The following is a 16,894-nucleotide window of genomic DNA, read 5'->3' as shown; positions in this document are numbered from 1 at the left end:
AATGATAAAAAAAATGCATAATAAGAGAGCCACTTCATTTTATCAACAAGGCAAGGAATAAAATAAGCTGATTTTCAAGTTGTATGCCTTGTGCTACTTTGTCCTAAAAGTTCTTACATTTATCAGTCCTTAGGGTAGGTTAAGGTTTTTATTATGATTATTTTTATTTATTTCATTTTGGCTGCGCTGGGTCTTCGTTGCTGCGCGTGGGCTTTCTCTAGTTGTGGTGAGCAGGGGCTACTCTTTGTTGTGGTGCGTGGGCTTCTCACTGCGGTGGCTTCTCTTGTTGTGGAGCATGGTCTCTAGGTGTGCGGGCTCAGTAGTTGTGGCTCACAGGCTCTAGAGCACAGGCTCAGTAGTTGTGGCGCACGGGCTTAGTTGCTCTGCGGCCTGTGGGATCTTCCCGGACCAGGGATCAAACCTGTGTCCAGGGATCGAACCTGTGTCCCCTGCATTGGCAGGTGGATTCTTAACCACTGCGCCACCAGGGAAACCCTATTATGATTATTTTTAAGGTCTCTTATCTAAAACCGAGCATGGATAGTGAAGTAGATGTTATGTTGGATGTGAACAGCATATAAGATGACGATATTATGCTCCTTCCCAATAGTCATTGGGGAATGTACCCATTGGCATCTGGCCACCTACATTTTCTAGTCAAAAAGTGGGTCGTGAGATGGCATAGTGGCAGACTTCAGGCTGTAGAGACTTCCCGCTGGCCTGGAAGCAGCTATGATACCTGAGGAATTGGAGTGTGTAATTCAGGCTTAATTCCAAATTTAAATAAATTTAGAGAAGAGTACAGATTGGTATTAGTAGTGGCTATTACCTTTCCAACTTTCAGAAAATGATGGTGTTGATATTAAACTTTTAATCTTTGAGAACAGTTTGGAGAAGAAAATGCAAATGAAAATGCATTTAAGAATTTGATTTTAAAAATTATATATCTTCTCTATATGTAACAGCACTTATTTATGTTATTTTTATAAAATACATCTTGTAATTATTTTAGTGAGGCTTCTGCCCTGAATCCTATTCACAGAGTTTGTTATCATAGAATAATAGGAATATCATATGATCATATGAGTTATAGAATCATAGGAATATCATAGAATCACTGATTAGTTGCATCATATGGGGTTATACTTTGCTTATGCAACATTTGTTTTTTTCATTATGCTAATAGCATATGTATTCTACCCACATTTCAAATTAGGACCTTTAATTGGAATTTACCGTGTTTGTTTTATTTTAATTTATTTTTATTTACTTTATAACATCTTTATTGGAGTATAATTGCTTTACAGTGGTGTGTTAGTTTCTGCTTTATAACAAAGTGAATCAGTTATACATATACATATGTTCCCATATCTCTTCCCTCTTGCATCTCCCTCCCTCCCACCCTTCCTATCCCACCCCTCTAGGTGGTCACAAAGCACCGAGCTGATCTCCTTGTGCTGTGCGGCAATTTCCCACTAGCTATCTATTTCACATTTGGTAGTGTATATATGTCCATGCCACTCTCTCACTTCGTCCCAGCTTACCCTTCCCCCTCCCCGTGTCCTCAAGTCCATTCTCTACGTCTGCATCTTTATTTCTGTCCTGCCCCTAGGTTACCGTGTTTGTTTTAAATGAAAATTGGACCTGTTGAATTGAGGCTAGAGACGCAGGGTAGGGCTTGACCACAGGGAGTGATGGAGCCTGTGGCACTGTCACTGAGTAGCTCCTGCTGCCTGAGATCAGATGGCGACAGGACTTCTGAGACTGAAGCTGAGAATGCCCCAACCGATAGCACTCCAGGGAGAAGTAGAAATCAATAACCAGGAAGATGATAAAACTAATGTAGCAACCCAATGACCTCTTCAGAGGCTGCTTGCATTGGGCAGGGCAGGATGGAATGTTAGGGTATCCGAGTAGGCTGGAGTGTCAGGGACAGAGCTTGACTCTTCCTGCAGACACTACAGGGCAAGTCTGCATACTTATCCCCACATGCAGAGGTAAGCACTGGCCCAGATTCCGGATACAGACAACTGCAGAGTAAGTGCAGACACTTGTGGTCAGTGAGGGTGTGGGTAGCTTTGTGGATTGGGGTTGTGTGGATATTTAGAGAGACTTAAAGTATCGTAGAATTTGTGGTCCTTGGTAGTGCCAGCTATTCTGCATCCATTCTGGAGCTGTAGGGACCCCACTCCCACCCTCCAACATTGCCAACATCACCACGAACAAAGAGACTTAATAATCATTTGCACCAAGCTATTCAAAGGCTCTTTTGAACAAGCAGAGATCTAAGGATACTTTGAGTTTTGACCTTCCTTGTATCCAGAGGGTTGCTCCTTTGTGCTTTCTCCAAGAACAACTCAGAAAAGAGACACTGCTCCTGGCCTTTGGCTGCTCTTGGCAACGAGAATCAGGAGAAGCATCTAAATTTCCTGGGATCTAAAAACCGGAAGGTTGTCAGAACAAGCTCCCGGGCAAGTAGGGGTCTACATAACTCAAAGTGTCACATTGTATGATGTAGGGAAATATAGCCCACACTGATCAGATTTGGGAGAATTCCCAGTGACACAAGCTCTGAGAATCCCTGAAGATATCTTGGTGAGATAGTCACTAACAACATGGAGTGAAAGAGCACAAAAAGGAAAGAAAAGGAATAAATATCAAAGGATTATTTTAAGTCAAAACAAACAAACAAACATTGCAAGATTCTCTCCTTGGACAGGTACAAAGATCATGTTTCCATGATGACTTAAATGGAGTGTTTGAGACTCTTTGTTTAAGTGTTGATAAAAGAGATTAGATATATTCAGCTCTAGCATTTACCCATTTGTGACACTGAAGCTAGATTTCCCAGCTGGCAAATATCTATTTTCAGAACATGAGAGCTAACAAAATGTGAACATAAAATATTGGACTGAACCTTTGCAGATATCTGAGTAATTTAAGATTGAGGCCTAAAATTGACTTCATCGCAGCAAAGCAAGGTACAGCTTGGAGAGAAAATAGAATACCAGACATAACAGGTATTTAATCTCATCCAAAAGAACATAGGTTTTCACATTACTCCTGAATAGTCTCCTATGGATATTCATTACAAAGAAAAAGAAACCTCTCATCCAGATAATTGTTTTAAAGCACAAAGTCAAGTTTTTTATAGAACGACATATGGTAAAGTGAATGTAGTGTTTCTAAGAGGAAATTTCCTCCTAGTATTTCTCAGGAAATTCATATTTTTTTCAGAATCCCAAGTTCTGGGGAAAAAAAATCAAGAAATTGGGGAAGTGGGAAAGAGTAGTATAACTCTTCTATGAGAATTAAAAGTTAACCATCAATACAGGGGCTAATTAATTAGTTGGCCTAAAGAATCCACTGACACAAAGTCAGCAGCTGAGGTGGGGTTGAAGGTTAAGGTCCATATTTCAGGAACAGGGGCAAACACACTCTGATCTGTGCGGATTGCATGTGAGTGTTGACACGTGCAAAGCCAGGTCTGCCGCTAGTGGCAACTCGTTCTTACAGACAAAACAAGTAGTAATAAGTTTATATGCAGAGTATGTTTTATACTATGAGTGATATTCCAAGAATTGAGTATCGAAAGCAAAATGAGTCCTTAAATTGGCATTTTCAACGCCTGAATCTGTGCTGCTAACTTTGCTAGGGGACCAGATGTTGTATTATTCAAATGCAACCCAAGTTTGCTGGTATTTTGCAGTGCTAGACTATCTGGAAAGGCTTTTGTTCTTTAACAGAAGAAATGCAAAGAGAAGGTGGGACTGATGAGGAATACCGCAATGTGACAACAGAAACTGATCTAAAATCTGAATTAGCAGCACAATGTCAATTCCAATGGCAAACCCAAATGAGGGCAAGTAGACAAAAATATCTTCATCTTTAAAAAGAAATAAATAAAACAAAAGAAAAGCTTTTTTTTTCTTCTGGAATATTTGTCATGCAACAAGGTCAAAACTACAGAACAATTAGTTTTTTTTTTCTGTCTGTTTTAAGAATAACTTTAAAATAGTGAATATTTGTGGTATTATCTTTTAATTTTAAATGATTTTTATTAACATTCATTTTATGTTAATATTCTTTTCCTTTAACGTTTCGTATTATCAAATGTCCAAATCAGATAGAGATTTTTTACATATTACTGAAATATATAATTTTGTCATATTATATTATATTTTATATATTATTTGTTATATCTTTTTAATTGAAAACCTCTAAAACTTTTACTTCCTTCGTTAAATTTATTCCTAGGTATTTTATTCTTTTTGATGCAGTTGTAAATGGGATTGTTTCCTTCATTTCTCTTTTACCGTAGTTTGTTGTTAGTGTAGAGAAATGCACGATTTCTGTATATTAATTTTTCACCTTTGAGTGTAATGTCGGCTGTAGGTTTGTCATATGTGGCCTTTATAATGTTGAAGTATGTTCCCTCTATATACTGTACCTCCTTTGTTGAGAGTTTTTATCATAAGTGGATGTTGGGTTTTTTCAAATGCTTTTTGAGATGAGCATATAATTTTTATCTTTCATTTTTTTAATGTGGTGACATATATTGATTGCTTTGCAGATACTGAACCATTCTTGAACTTGGGATAAATCCCACTTGATCATGGTATATGATTCTTTTAATGTATTGTTGATTTCAGTTGTTTTTTTTTTTTAATTTTTGAATTTATGTTTACCGAGGATATTGATCTCTAATTTTCTTTTTCGTAGTGTCTTTATCTGGTTTTGGTATCAAGATAATACTGGCCTCATAGACCAAATCTGAATGATCATTCCTCTTCGATTTTTTGAAATAATTTGAGGAGACCAGGTATTAGCTCTTCTTTGAAGATTTGATAGATTCACCTGTGAAGCTGTCTGGTCCTGAATTTTTTTTTTGTTGGGAGTTTTTTGATTCCTGATTCAATTTCACTACTAGTAATTGGTCTGTTCTGATTTTGTTTCTTCCTGATTCAGACTTGGGAGATTGTACATTTCTAGGAATTTATCCATTTCTTCTAGGTTGTCCGATTTATTGGTGTATAATTGTTATCAGTGATCTCTTATGATCCTTTGTATTTCTGTGGTGTTGCTTGTAACTTCTCCTCTTTCATTTCTGATTATATTTATTTGAGCACTGTCTCTTTTTTTCTTAATGAATCTGGCTAAAGATTTATCAATTTTATTTATCTTTTTAAAGAACCAGCTCTTAGTTTCATTGATCTTTTCTATTGCTTTTTAGATCTGTATTTCATTTATTTTTGCTCTTATCTTCATAATTTCCTACCTTCTACTAAGTTTGGGCTTTTTTTCTAGTTCCTTTAGGTGTAAGGTTAGATTGCTTATTTGAAATTTTTCTTGTTTCCTGAGGTAGGCTTGTATCAAAATAAACTTCCTTCTTAGAACTGCTTTTGCTGAAGTCTGTAGATTTTGGAATGTTGTGTTTCCATTTTCACTTGTCTCAAGGTATTTTTTGATTTTCCTTTTGATTTCTTCAGTGATCAATTGGTTATTTAGTAGCATATTGTTTAGACATCCTGTGTTTGTATTATCTTCAGTCTTCTTCTTGTAATTGACTTCTAGTTTCATACAGTTGTGGTTAGAAAAGATGGTTGATATGATTTCAATTTTCTTACATTTACTGAGACTTGTTTTGTTACCTAGCGTGTATTCTATCCTGGAGAATGTTTCATGTGTTCATCCATTCTTTTCCTGAAGCGAGTAAGCACCTTTATGATTATTATCTTAAATTATTTATTGGGTAGATTGCTAATCTCCTTTTCATCTAGTTCTTTTTCTGAGGTTTGGTTGTTCTTCCATTTGGAACATATTCCCATGTGTTCTCATCTTGCCTAATTCTCTGTGTTTATTTCTGTTTATTTGGTAGGTCTGTATGTCTCCTGATCTTGGAGAAGTGACCTTATGTAGGAGATGTCCTCTGGGGTCCAGCAGCATGCCTCCCTTTGGCCACCAGAGCTGGATGCTCCAGGGTGTTCCTACCAGGGCTGCATCCTCCCTTCTGTTGTGGTGGGGTCACTGCTGCAGGCACACTGGTGGGGGTGGCTCCTGGCTTGGCTGTCTCAGAAGCCCTCCCTCGTCTGGTTGCTATGGGAAGCTGGTGGGTGGGGCCAGCCTCTGTGTCAACACTGTAGACTGAGATCCTGAAAATGGCTGCAGTGGGTGTCTACGACCTTGAGGGGGAGTCCCAGCCCCCTCTTGCCTCTCCAGGTGGTTCCCCAAGATCAGTAAGTGGGTCTGACACAGGCACCTTTCAAACTGCTGCCTCTGGGCTGGGACGCAGAGTGTGTGAGATTTTGCACACCGCCTTTAAGAGTGGAGTCTTCATTTCCTACAGCCCCCCAGATCTCCTGCACATAAGTTCTGCTGTTTTCAAATCCTGACATTTTGGGGGTTCACCTTCCTGGTGCAGGGGACCCTGATGTGGGGTTTAGACCCCTCATTCCTTGGGGAAAATCTCTGTGGTTGTGATATACCTCCTGCTTGTGAGTTGCCGTGCTGGGGGTGTGGGTCCTGACTCCACCGCATTTCCACTCCTCCTACCCACCTCGTTGTGGCTCCTTCTTTGTATCTTTAGTTGTGGAAAATGTTTTCTGCTAGTGTTCAGGTCATTCTCAGAGGTAGTTGCTCTGTACGTAGTTGCAATTTTGGTGTGCCCATGGGAGGGGGTGAGCTCAGGGCCTTCCTGCTCTGCCATCGGGATCCCAGCTCCAGTGCATGTCATTTAATTGTAGCACAGTTGTGTCCTGAGAGAACTTGGATGGTAGAAAATGTCCCTAATAAAACGGGTGGATCTGGCTACAGAGGTCTCCAGGCAGAATGTTGGAAAGATCGGTTAAGTTCTTCTAGTCGTATGTGATATGTTAACTGCGTGAAAGAGACACACTAAGAGGAAATTTTTCAGCTTGCAAAGAGGATTTAGAGGAAATACAGTGTCTCTAATACTTGCTGAATTGGAAAATGATGAAAACTCTTTTTCATCCCCAGTTTCTCTAGTCTGCAAATGATTCTCATTGTAAGAATTGGTCTCTGGATAAGGATCAAGGCAAAGGTATGGCTGTAAGATCCTTATGTACAACAGTGGGTCTTGAACTTTACCATGCATCAAAATTGTCTGGAGGGCTTGTGAAAATACAGGGTCCCTCCTCTCTCTTGAGGATTCTGAATTAGTCGTTTTAAGGTGGGGTCCACACTTCGCATTTCCAGCAAGTTCTAAGTGATGCGGCTGGTCAGGAGACTCTACTTTGTCCTACACAGATTTAAGTCTGTGACAGTCAGGCCTGCTAAGCTAGACAAACGGCTTCTAAGAATCTTAAAGGTGCCATCCTGCAATAGCCCCAAATAGGGCTATTTGGCATGCCCCAAATAGGAGAGATTAGTCTTGAAAAGAATTATGGATGTGGTCTTTGGGGCATAGAGTCAACCCCAGTAAGATTCAAAAGAAACTCAGAAAAAATAAAGAGAAATGTATTGGTGAAAGTTCTAATTGCTTGAACTAAATGGACAGAAGCACTTACAAATGAAAAGAGGTCTCCAGAGACTGGAATTTCTGTGGGCAGGAAGTGACTGAGAAAACTCTGCAGATGCGAACATAGATTATTATTATTTTTTTTAGGCAAGGAGGACATCTCAGAGTCTGAAGCCCAAGAACACAGGAGAACAGTGGATTAGGGAACCCCTCCCAGGGAGCAGGACCGGGAACGTTCAAGAAGCACTCCCTGCCCCAGAGAAGTGGGCCCTGGGCACCTGTCTGGGCTGCATTTCAGGACTTCCACAGGCTAACGACAGCTCTGGGCCTCTTTCCTCCCCACTTTGAGTGGGAGTGTCTGCTCGAGTTTTCCTCTCCCTGACTCTCCCTTGTACATGTGTGGAGAGCTGACGACGTGTCCTTTTGGTTCACGGTCTCTGGATCACTATGGGATGTATCCAAGGAGCTGCACTGGGGAGCTTCATCCACGTGTGAACCTGATGCAGGACGGAGATCCCCACCTTAGCTGAATGCTGCAGTTGGGACGGGACTTATTGGGTCTCTGGGCTGATGTGAACATTGTGCAGACAGACGTAACAGAAATACTTCAGGACAGATGGCAGACAGTCATAGATTGCCAAGTGTGACCAGAACTTCCTCTGATCTCTGCGCACCATGTCCCATTCAAGAGAGAATCTGTTTCTCCACCTCCTTGCATCTGAGCTGAGCCTGTGTCTTGCTGGGACCCAAAGAATGAGCAGAGGAGGGTCTGTGAGGCTTCTAAGCTGAAGCCTCCAGAGGTCATGTCCTTCTCGTTGTCTTCATGGAAGGTAGATGCCACGAGACAGGACTGAGCTGGCTGTGGAGGAGCCTCAGGGGAAGATCCAGGCAATTTAATTATTTTTGAAGACTAGAAAAAAGGGGACCCATGTTATGCTGGTGCAGAACAAACTCTCTCCTGGTGTGATTAGATGATAGAAATTTAAATTGTACAATACTTTGGTACATACTTCTACGGAACATGCCAAGTCTATGTGCATGATTAATAAAAGGTACAGAAATTCCAAGGCCAGAGTAATTCCCATCACACACAGTATTCATAGTTTTCTTTGGAGAATAGAGCCTAGATTTTAAAAGCCAACAGAATTTCATCAAAAATAAAGTGGCCACGCCCAGAAGACAGACGGTGTGTTGCCAGTGGTACCACGTAGGCATAGTGTCAGTACCCACATCTGACTATACTTCCAGTTTGGTGTAAGTGTAAACGAAGAAAAAAGGAGGTGCCTTTTCCATTTTTCATTCACTTCAGCAAGTATCTGTTGACAACCTACTATGTGCAAAATGCTGTACTAGATGCTGTGGAAAAGACAGTAAACCAAGCAAACAGAAGTGCCTTCTGAAAGGAACTTAGACTTGTGGTGGGGGAGAAAGACGATGCATAAAACAAGTGAAATAAGGGTATGTGGGAAAGCAGTGAGTGCAGAGGAGAAAATATAAGCTAGAGCTGGCAGGTCGGACGTATCTTTGAGAGAGAGTGGCCGAAGCTTAGGTTGGTGCTCGCGTTCAAGAGGGCCTCCCTTGAAGCTGATTTTCATGTAAATACCTAAAAGGAAGGAATGGAGGGCCATGAGGATTTTATTTTAATTGGAGTATAGCTGATTTACAGTGTTGTGTTAGTTTCAGGTCTACAGCAAAGTGATTCAGTGTGGGCAGTTTAAACAACGGGAATCGAGGTTCTCGTAATTCTGGAGGCTAGAAGCCTAATATCAAGGTGTCGGCAGAGTTGGGTTGTTCTAGGGTCTCTCTTCTTGTCGTGCAGATGGCTGTCTTGTCCCTGTGTCTTCACATGGTCCTCCTCTATGCCTGTACACTTGGGACCTCATTTTAGCCAAGTGACCTCTTTAAAGACCTCCTGCTGCATTCTGAGGTACTAGGGGTTAGAACTTCAACACATGAAGTCTGGGAGGACACAATTCAGCCCGTGACATTAGCATATGTGTATTTAAACATGAGACTGGACGAGACCATGCAGGATGGGTTTAGATAGAAGATAGAAAATGTGCCAGGATTAGGCTTGAAGTCCGACAATATTTGGAGGCTGCAGAGATGACATAGAATCAGCAATGGAGTTGGGCCTTGTTAAACTGATCCTTTACCAAAGATGTGAAATGCTTCATAGTTTGCCAATATGAAGAGATATTTCCTGAGACCCTCTGTCACTCCAGAAAAGCCTCCAAACACCAGCCTCTTCTGGAATACACATATGGGTTAGGTTCCCCCCCTTCGGGGACTTGGGATAGGAAACTGGGAAGATTGCCTAATGGGACCTCTTCATTTGAAAATGAATTAAAACTCTGTGACTTCCAGCTGCGGCCGTGAAATCCAGGCTTCTGTGCCTGAAACAGGAATGTGAGAAAAATCAGGTTGTGTCCAAGTTTGATATTTATTTGAGTTGACACTGTCTCCACCGGTGCTAATTTTGAGCCTTTCTGAGGGTTCATTGCTGCTTCTCCTTTCAAGCCTCAAATAGACAGTACACCTGTGAAAGCAAGTGTTGATGGACCTAAAACTCAGCATCGGAACCCTCCCTTCTCATACCGCCCTTTATTTAGCCTCCTCTCCAGGAAATATCCATTTTTTTCTTTCCTTTTCTTTTGTGGTCAGTCTTCATGGAAGTAGCACTGTGCCACTGTTACTGCTTTTAAATTAGTTTCACCACCGTCAACAGCTTTGAGATTAGATCTGCTTCTTGAACACCTGGTCTGACTTCAGAAATTATTTGCCATCTGGTCAAATACTGAGTAATTATAACAACTTGATGGCAGGAGAAAACACAGTTTGTTAAGAGACTTGATAGTCTTTTCAGAGTTAGGGAGCATTAAATTAAGCTCTGCCATTAACTTAATAGATGTGCTCCCTTTACTGACGGTAAAGATGCTACTTTTCAGGGCATCCTGTAGGGGTTTCCTTGGTGTTAGCCTTCCAGACATCGTGCTAGCGAGAGCTCGGGTGGGCAGGGGCGTTCCCTTCTCAGATCCACTGACATCACACTTACTCAACAGTTTCCATCACATATTAAGTCAAGAAGCAGTCCATGGCTTCTGGCTGACAAGCGCAGACCTGAGACCACACTCAGTCCGCACTTTATCGTTAGGATCTTCAACTCACCCGAAACCCCAAGTCTGTTCGGGGCTGTGAGCCTCGTGCACAAGCAGCGCCGCCGTGTGAGGGCCTGGTCTTCCGAGGACACCCTGGAAGGCAGGGTGCATTCAAAGCCGGGGACATTTTGACATTGGAAGCCGTTCGGATGGTTGGACAGGAGAGGCGTCCTCGTGTCATGCTGAAGGGCACGCAGTCTGGAGCCACCCTTCCTGAGGGGACACTGTTCCGCCACTTACTACCCTGGGTTCTTGGCCAGGATGTTATTCATATCTGTCCTCTCATCTGCAAAGCAGGGATGATAGCAGGAATTACCTGAGGGTTATGAGAAAGAATGCACACAGTGGCGTCTATTAAGTGCTCAAAACAGTGCCTGGCATGTCAGAAGTGTTGTGTCAGTGTTACTAAATAAACGTGACTATAGAAAATCATACATATGTAAAACATGAAAAAGCAAATAGCCATTCTTGTTAAGAATTAGGTGAGATTGTATGAGACTTGGATAGATAAGGCTCTCGGTCTAGGACAAAAAGAAAAAGACACGCATCTCACAGGTCCCTAATCGCCTGAACTGCCGAGATAAACCTTTCCTTCAATGTTCAGATGGATTCCACTGCGTTTCCACCCATACACGGCATGTACAGATTCGGGGTGTTTAAGCTACGTTGAATTATCACTCGTATTGTCTACCCGGCAACCTCGCTGTGCTCTTATTCTAGTTTTGGCTTTTCGCTGACCTGTTTCTTTCTTTTATTATTATTATTATTTTATTTTATTTATTTATTTTTAAAATATTTATTTTATATTGGAGCACAGTTGATTAACACTGTTATGTTAGTTTCAAGTGTACAGCAAAGTGATTCAGTTCTACATATACATGTATCTATTCTTTTTCAAATTCTTTTCCCATTTAGGTTATTATACAATATTGAGCAGAGTTCCCTGTGCTATGCAGTAGGTCCTTGTTGGTTATCCATTTTAGATATAGCAGTGTGTACATGTCAATCCCAAACTCCCAATCTGTCCTCCGCCACCCTTTCCCTCCTGGTAACCATAAGTTGGTTCTCTAAGTCTGTGAGTCGGTTTCTGTTTTGTAAATGAGTCCATTTGTATCATTTTTTTAGATTCTGCATATAAGTGATATTATATAATATTTGTTTTTCTCTGTCTGACTTACTTCACTTGGTATGATAATCTCTAGGTCCATCCATGTTGCTGCAAATGGCATTATTTCATTCATTTTTTAAAAAAATTTATTTATTTATTTATGGCTGTGTTGGGTCTTCGTTTCTGTGCGAGGGCTTTCTCTAGTTGCGGCAAGCGGGGGGCCACTCTTCATCGCGGTGCGCGGGCCTCTCACTATCGCGGCCTCTCTTGTTGCGGAGCACAGGCTCCAGACGCGCAGGCTCAGTAATTGTGGCTCACGGGCCCAGCTGCTCCGCGGCATGTGGGATCTTCCCAGACCAGGGCTCGAACCCGTGTCCCCTGCATTGGCAGGCGGATTCCCAACCACTGCGACACCAGGGAAGCCGCCCTATTTCATTCTTTTTTAATGGCTGAGTAATATTCCATTGTATATATGCACCACATCTTCTTTATCCATTCCTCTGTTGATGGACATTTAGGTTGCTTCCATGTCTTGCCTATTGTAAACAGTGCTGCAATGAACATTGGGGTGCATGCATCCTTTTGAACCATGTTTTTCTCCGGATATATGTCCACCAGCAGGATTGCTGGGTCACATGGTGGCTCAGGGAAGCTGGGACAGGAAATGTGGGGAGAAAACCTGATAAAGGCCAGGGCCAGCCGAGGCCCCTGGTGAGGAGTGGGGGGCGGAGACGAAGTTAGGGGAGTGGCGGATTCTGCCCTGCTCCCTGGGGGCTGACGCGCCCCCTCCTCCTTCTCCCTCAGCACCTCTACCCCAAGGCTGTCACGCTAATGGATTCTTTCAAGAATCCATGGTCATGGAAAGCCGTGACTCCTGTCCTGGAAAGGTTTCCACTCTCCCCTCGGTCCTTGGTTCCCCGAGTTACCAAACCATCTCCTTCCCACACCTGCCTCTGCATCACACACACGCACCTGTTACCTTCTCACGCAAAGAGGCTTCACTCTCTCCCCTCCAGCCCCAGGCAGGTTCTGGGCTTACTTTGCACTTTTAAAAATATAAGTCTTCTGCTAAATAAGGAGTTGTCTACTTGTAGCAATATAAAAAAATGGAGGTTTTGAAATTACAATTTTGTCATTCTTACACATAGCCAGAACCAAACTGTTCTAACCCCACTCCTGCAAGCAGAATACAAGACTTCCCCATTATTTAGAATGGACATCCAGGGGATATGCTTTTTTGTTCGTTTGCTCTCCTGGATCTGTATCTAAAGCTGGCTGTGTAAGGTACGGTTTTACCTGTAGCTGATTAAACAAATCCTTATCTTTAAAGCTTCCCCCAGTGAGGCGCCGTAAGGATTAGGCTCCTCCATAGGAGACAAAACTTCCAGCAGGAATCATCTCTTCCTTCCACCTTTCCATCTCAGGACAGCATCGGACCACAAGCCTTCCTTCTTCCTTCTCCCTTCTTCCCACGCTCACAGTCTGCTTCAAGAAGGAAGCCGCTCGGCATCCTTACAGACAGACAAGAACCACAGTGAGAGACACCAGCGTTCTACTGGTGGCCTGGGAAACTAGGAGTCCCAATGTGTGCGAGCTACTCAGAGCTTTGGGGGCTCCTCCTTTCTGACCTAAACTTAACAGAGGAAGAAAACATTTCCTGTGATCGGGCTGCATGTGAAGGCAGCATTCCTGGGGGAGGGGATGTAGCTGCCATGATGATGACATGGCCCAACCACTCTGCTTGGCCTTCCAGTTTGCATGGGAAGCCTCCAGATGCCAGTTCCATGGCCCCGGTGACTGCTCAGACCCAGGAGCAGCCCTGATCCCAGAGCACGGGCAACAGCCACAGCATCCCAGATGGCTGCTGGTGCGCCTTCCCTCACACAGACCTCCCTCCTGCCGCTGCCCTCAGCTGTGCTCACACCATCAACATCATTTCCGCAGGACAGTTGTCTCTGTGCAGGGGCTTTGCTGTGAGCCCAGGGAGTCTGTCCCTGAGCTAAGGCTTTGGAGCCTTCTAGAAGCCAGCAGAATGCCCAGCTCACTCTGTATGTCTGTGTGTCAAGTACTGATGTTTCATATTGGAGTCTAAGTGCCAGGAACCCTGGTGAACACACAATTATTTATGTGTTATGTGTAAACCAAAGGCTTATTATTTCAGGAAGCTGCAAGCTGGAAATTTTTTTTTTAAGTAGCACATACTAACAAACTACATCCTCACATGTGCCTCTTGGAAGGGGTTAACGGCCGTCAGGATGAGTGATCCCCATCCCAGACTTGCCTGGCTTTATCAAGAATGTGGGTGAGGATTGTGTCCTCTGTATCTGGGAAATGATACAACTGACATTTGTATCATTTGATACAATGATACAACATTAAGAAGGGAAATGGCTCAGAATGACTAACTCAGCCAGCCTGTGACCCACTTTCTTCACAAGGACCCATCTCAGTAGTGAACTTGGAACTATGCATTGGAACGTAAGGCAGCCTCCTGCTCTGACTAAAGTGAATGAATGCTGCCTATGACAGCGGCTGAAACAAGTGACCTGTAATTAACACACTAGAAAGGAGTGTCCATAAGTCAGCACACAGCTAGGTTTGAATACCACATCCATCTTCAGCTGTGTGGCTGGTCTGTGACCCAGCAGCGGGGTCTGACGGGCTGTGGCTGCACTGGGTGGGACCACGCGATGGATCCGTGGTCCCAGTCCTGAAGCCTATGCAGATTTTCTGCTGAGCTGCAACGAATGAATGGATCCGATTCCATTTTATGGCCAAGTTGGTGTGTAATGGAATCCTCTCTATTATCTTAAACTCACTTGGAGGCTGTTAATACCAAGTGAATAGAGCCCTTGACTATAGATTTCTGTATTTAAAGAAAACACATGCTGTATTTGCCGAATTTCCACATTAGCAAATGCTTTCCATGTGAGCTTTACATTAATTATCATGGGACCAGTATATCATGTTTTTGACCTCCTTCCGTTTTGATAAGGCAAACTCAGGACTGGCGTGGGCGGTCAGGCCAGAGTGAATTCTTAGTGGTGAGGACGAAAGCAAACAGTTAATAAAGCACTGCTGCTAGAAGAGAAATCATGACTTGATGATATAAACACAAATTTAGCTGGATTGTTAAAAAAAATTACCCGGCAGGCACGACTGCTGATGAAATTCCTCCATGGTCGTGCCCAGCTTCTTTATGAGACGTAAACTCATTAGGATTTTCTCCAGAGAGTGTCAGGGAGTTATGATTTATGTTCATCCTTATCAGACTTCACAGAGGTTTCAGAATATTCACGAAAACAGAAGAATATGTTCCAGTAACTTCCCAGAGCAAACCTCAAATCAAACTCCTCGATGAAGATGCACTAAACTTTTAAATGACCGTCTGACCGTCCTTGTGCAACGGAGGGGATCTGCTGACATCTGGCTCCTGGTGGGGATGGTGTCTGCAGCTTTCGGTTGCAGGGTCTGTCAGGGCAGCTGCTGAGAACGCCCCGAATTTAATATCTTTAGTGACAGACATGCTGTATCCCTGGTGTATACAGCTCATTGGGAAAGTGAAATCTCTGAACAAGTGTTACATAAAAGTACCTTGTTACGGACAAAAGTGTCCCCCAACAAATCTGTATGTTGAAACCCTAACCTCCAGTGTGATGGTGTTTGGAGAGGTGAGGGGCTTTGGGAGGTGATGAGGGTGAGATGAGGTCCTGGGGGTGGTGATCCATCATGGGATGGGATTAGTACCCTTGTAAGAACAGACACCAGGGAGTTCATTCTGTCTCTCTATCTTCCTCTCTCTCTCTCTCTCTCTCCCCCTCTGTCTCTCTCCTTTCACTACATGTGGCCACAGAAAGAAGACAACCATCTCCAAGCCGTGAAAAGGGTCTCACCAGGGACCAAGTCAACAGGTACCTGGATCTTGGACTCCAGCCTCCAGAACCGTGAGAAATAAGTGTCTGTTGTTTGAGCCCCCAGGTCTGTGGAGTTTTCTGACAGCAGCCCGAGCAGACAGAGACAGCCATGCTTTGTGCAGGATATCATGGTCTGTGATGTCGTTTGTAATGAAAACCAAGTCTGTCTTCACAGGCAGCGTGTGGCCCTTTGGAAGTAGCACTAGCCAGATGGACAGAGCTCAGCCTTTGTCCTCGTGGACTGACTTCAGGGAGCTGACCTTGAATCCCCATCTGTCCCTGTTCTGGCTGCTAGAATATCAATGGACAGATTCCCTGTGTGGGTTCACCTTCCACTGTTTTTTTTTTTCCATTATGGACGCCTGACCATCACAGAGAATATAATCAGTGAAATAAAGCAACTTAAATATGAAGAGAATTAGCTTGTAGGTGGCAAAGGAAGCCTGAGGGTTTCCTTAAGGGTCTTGATATTATTAACTGAGACAGTGGGCCAGTGGTTAAGGGGGAGGGTTTCAGAGCCACGTGGATTCAAGTCCTGGTTCTGCTATTTATAAGATGTGAAACTGATGATTTTCTTACCTCTCTGTGCTCTTGTTTCCTTATTTGGAAAGTGAGGACGGTAATAGAACTTCCCTCTAAGGTGGTTGTGATCTTTGGCAGAGGTAAGATATATAAAGCACGGTGCTTGGAACATAGTAAGTGCTCAATAAACATAAGCCTTTATTACCTCCTTATATTTTATCTGTGTTTTATCATGGCCTGGATGGGAAAATAATTGTGCTGGAGAAAGCGTGCTGCCATGGTGAGATATGACCACTTGTAATTAGCTCTTGAATATGGCACCAACATTTGGAGGCCCACTTAGCACAGATCACAGATGGGCTGCACTTATATATAACAGTGCGTGAAATAGAGCAGGAAGAATATTTGCTGGTGATAATGATGGCAATTAAAATTGCAGTGATGTACTAACCAGTGCAGTGTTTGTTAGAGCTGCCCAGACAGAGAAAAAAGACAGGGAGGAAGACGGATGCTTTGCAGTAAACAGAGAAGAAATACTGAAAAAAAGAAAACTCAGTTTAAGTCTTGGCAGTGGAGACTTGCCAAGGGCAAATTCCCAAGGCTTGCCCTTTCCCCCGAAGCTGAATCCGGCCTGTGTACCCTGACACCGAATTAAATCTCGGGGACAGAGTTTTGGGTGAAGTAGAAAAGAACAGCCTTATTGCTTTGCCAGGCA

This window comes from Eubalaena glacialis, chromosome 14 (assembly GCF_028564815.1).
Source record: "Eubalaena glacialis isolate mEubGla1 chromosome 14, mEubGla1.1.hap2.+ XY, whole genome shotgun sequence".
Lineage (NCBI taxonomy): Eukaryota > Metazoa > Chordata > Mammalia > Artiodactyla > Balaenidae > Eubalaena > Eubalaena glacialis.
This window is presented reverse-complemented; position numbering follows the sequence as displayed.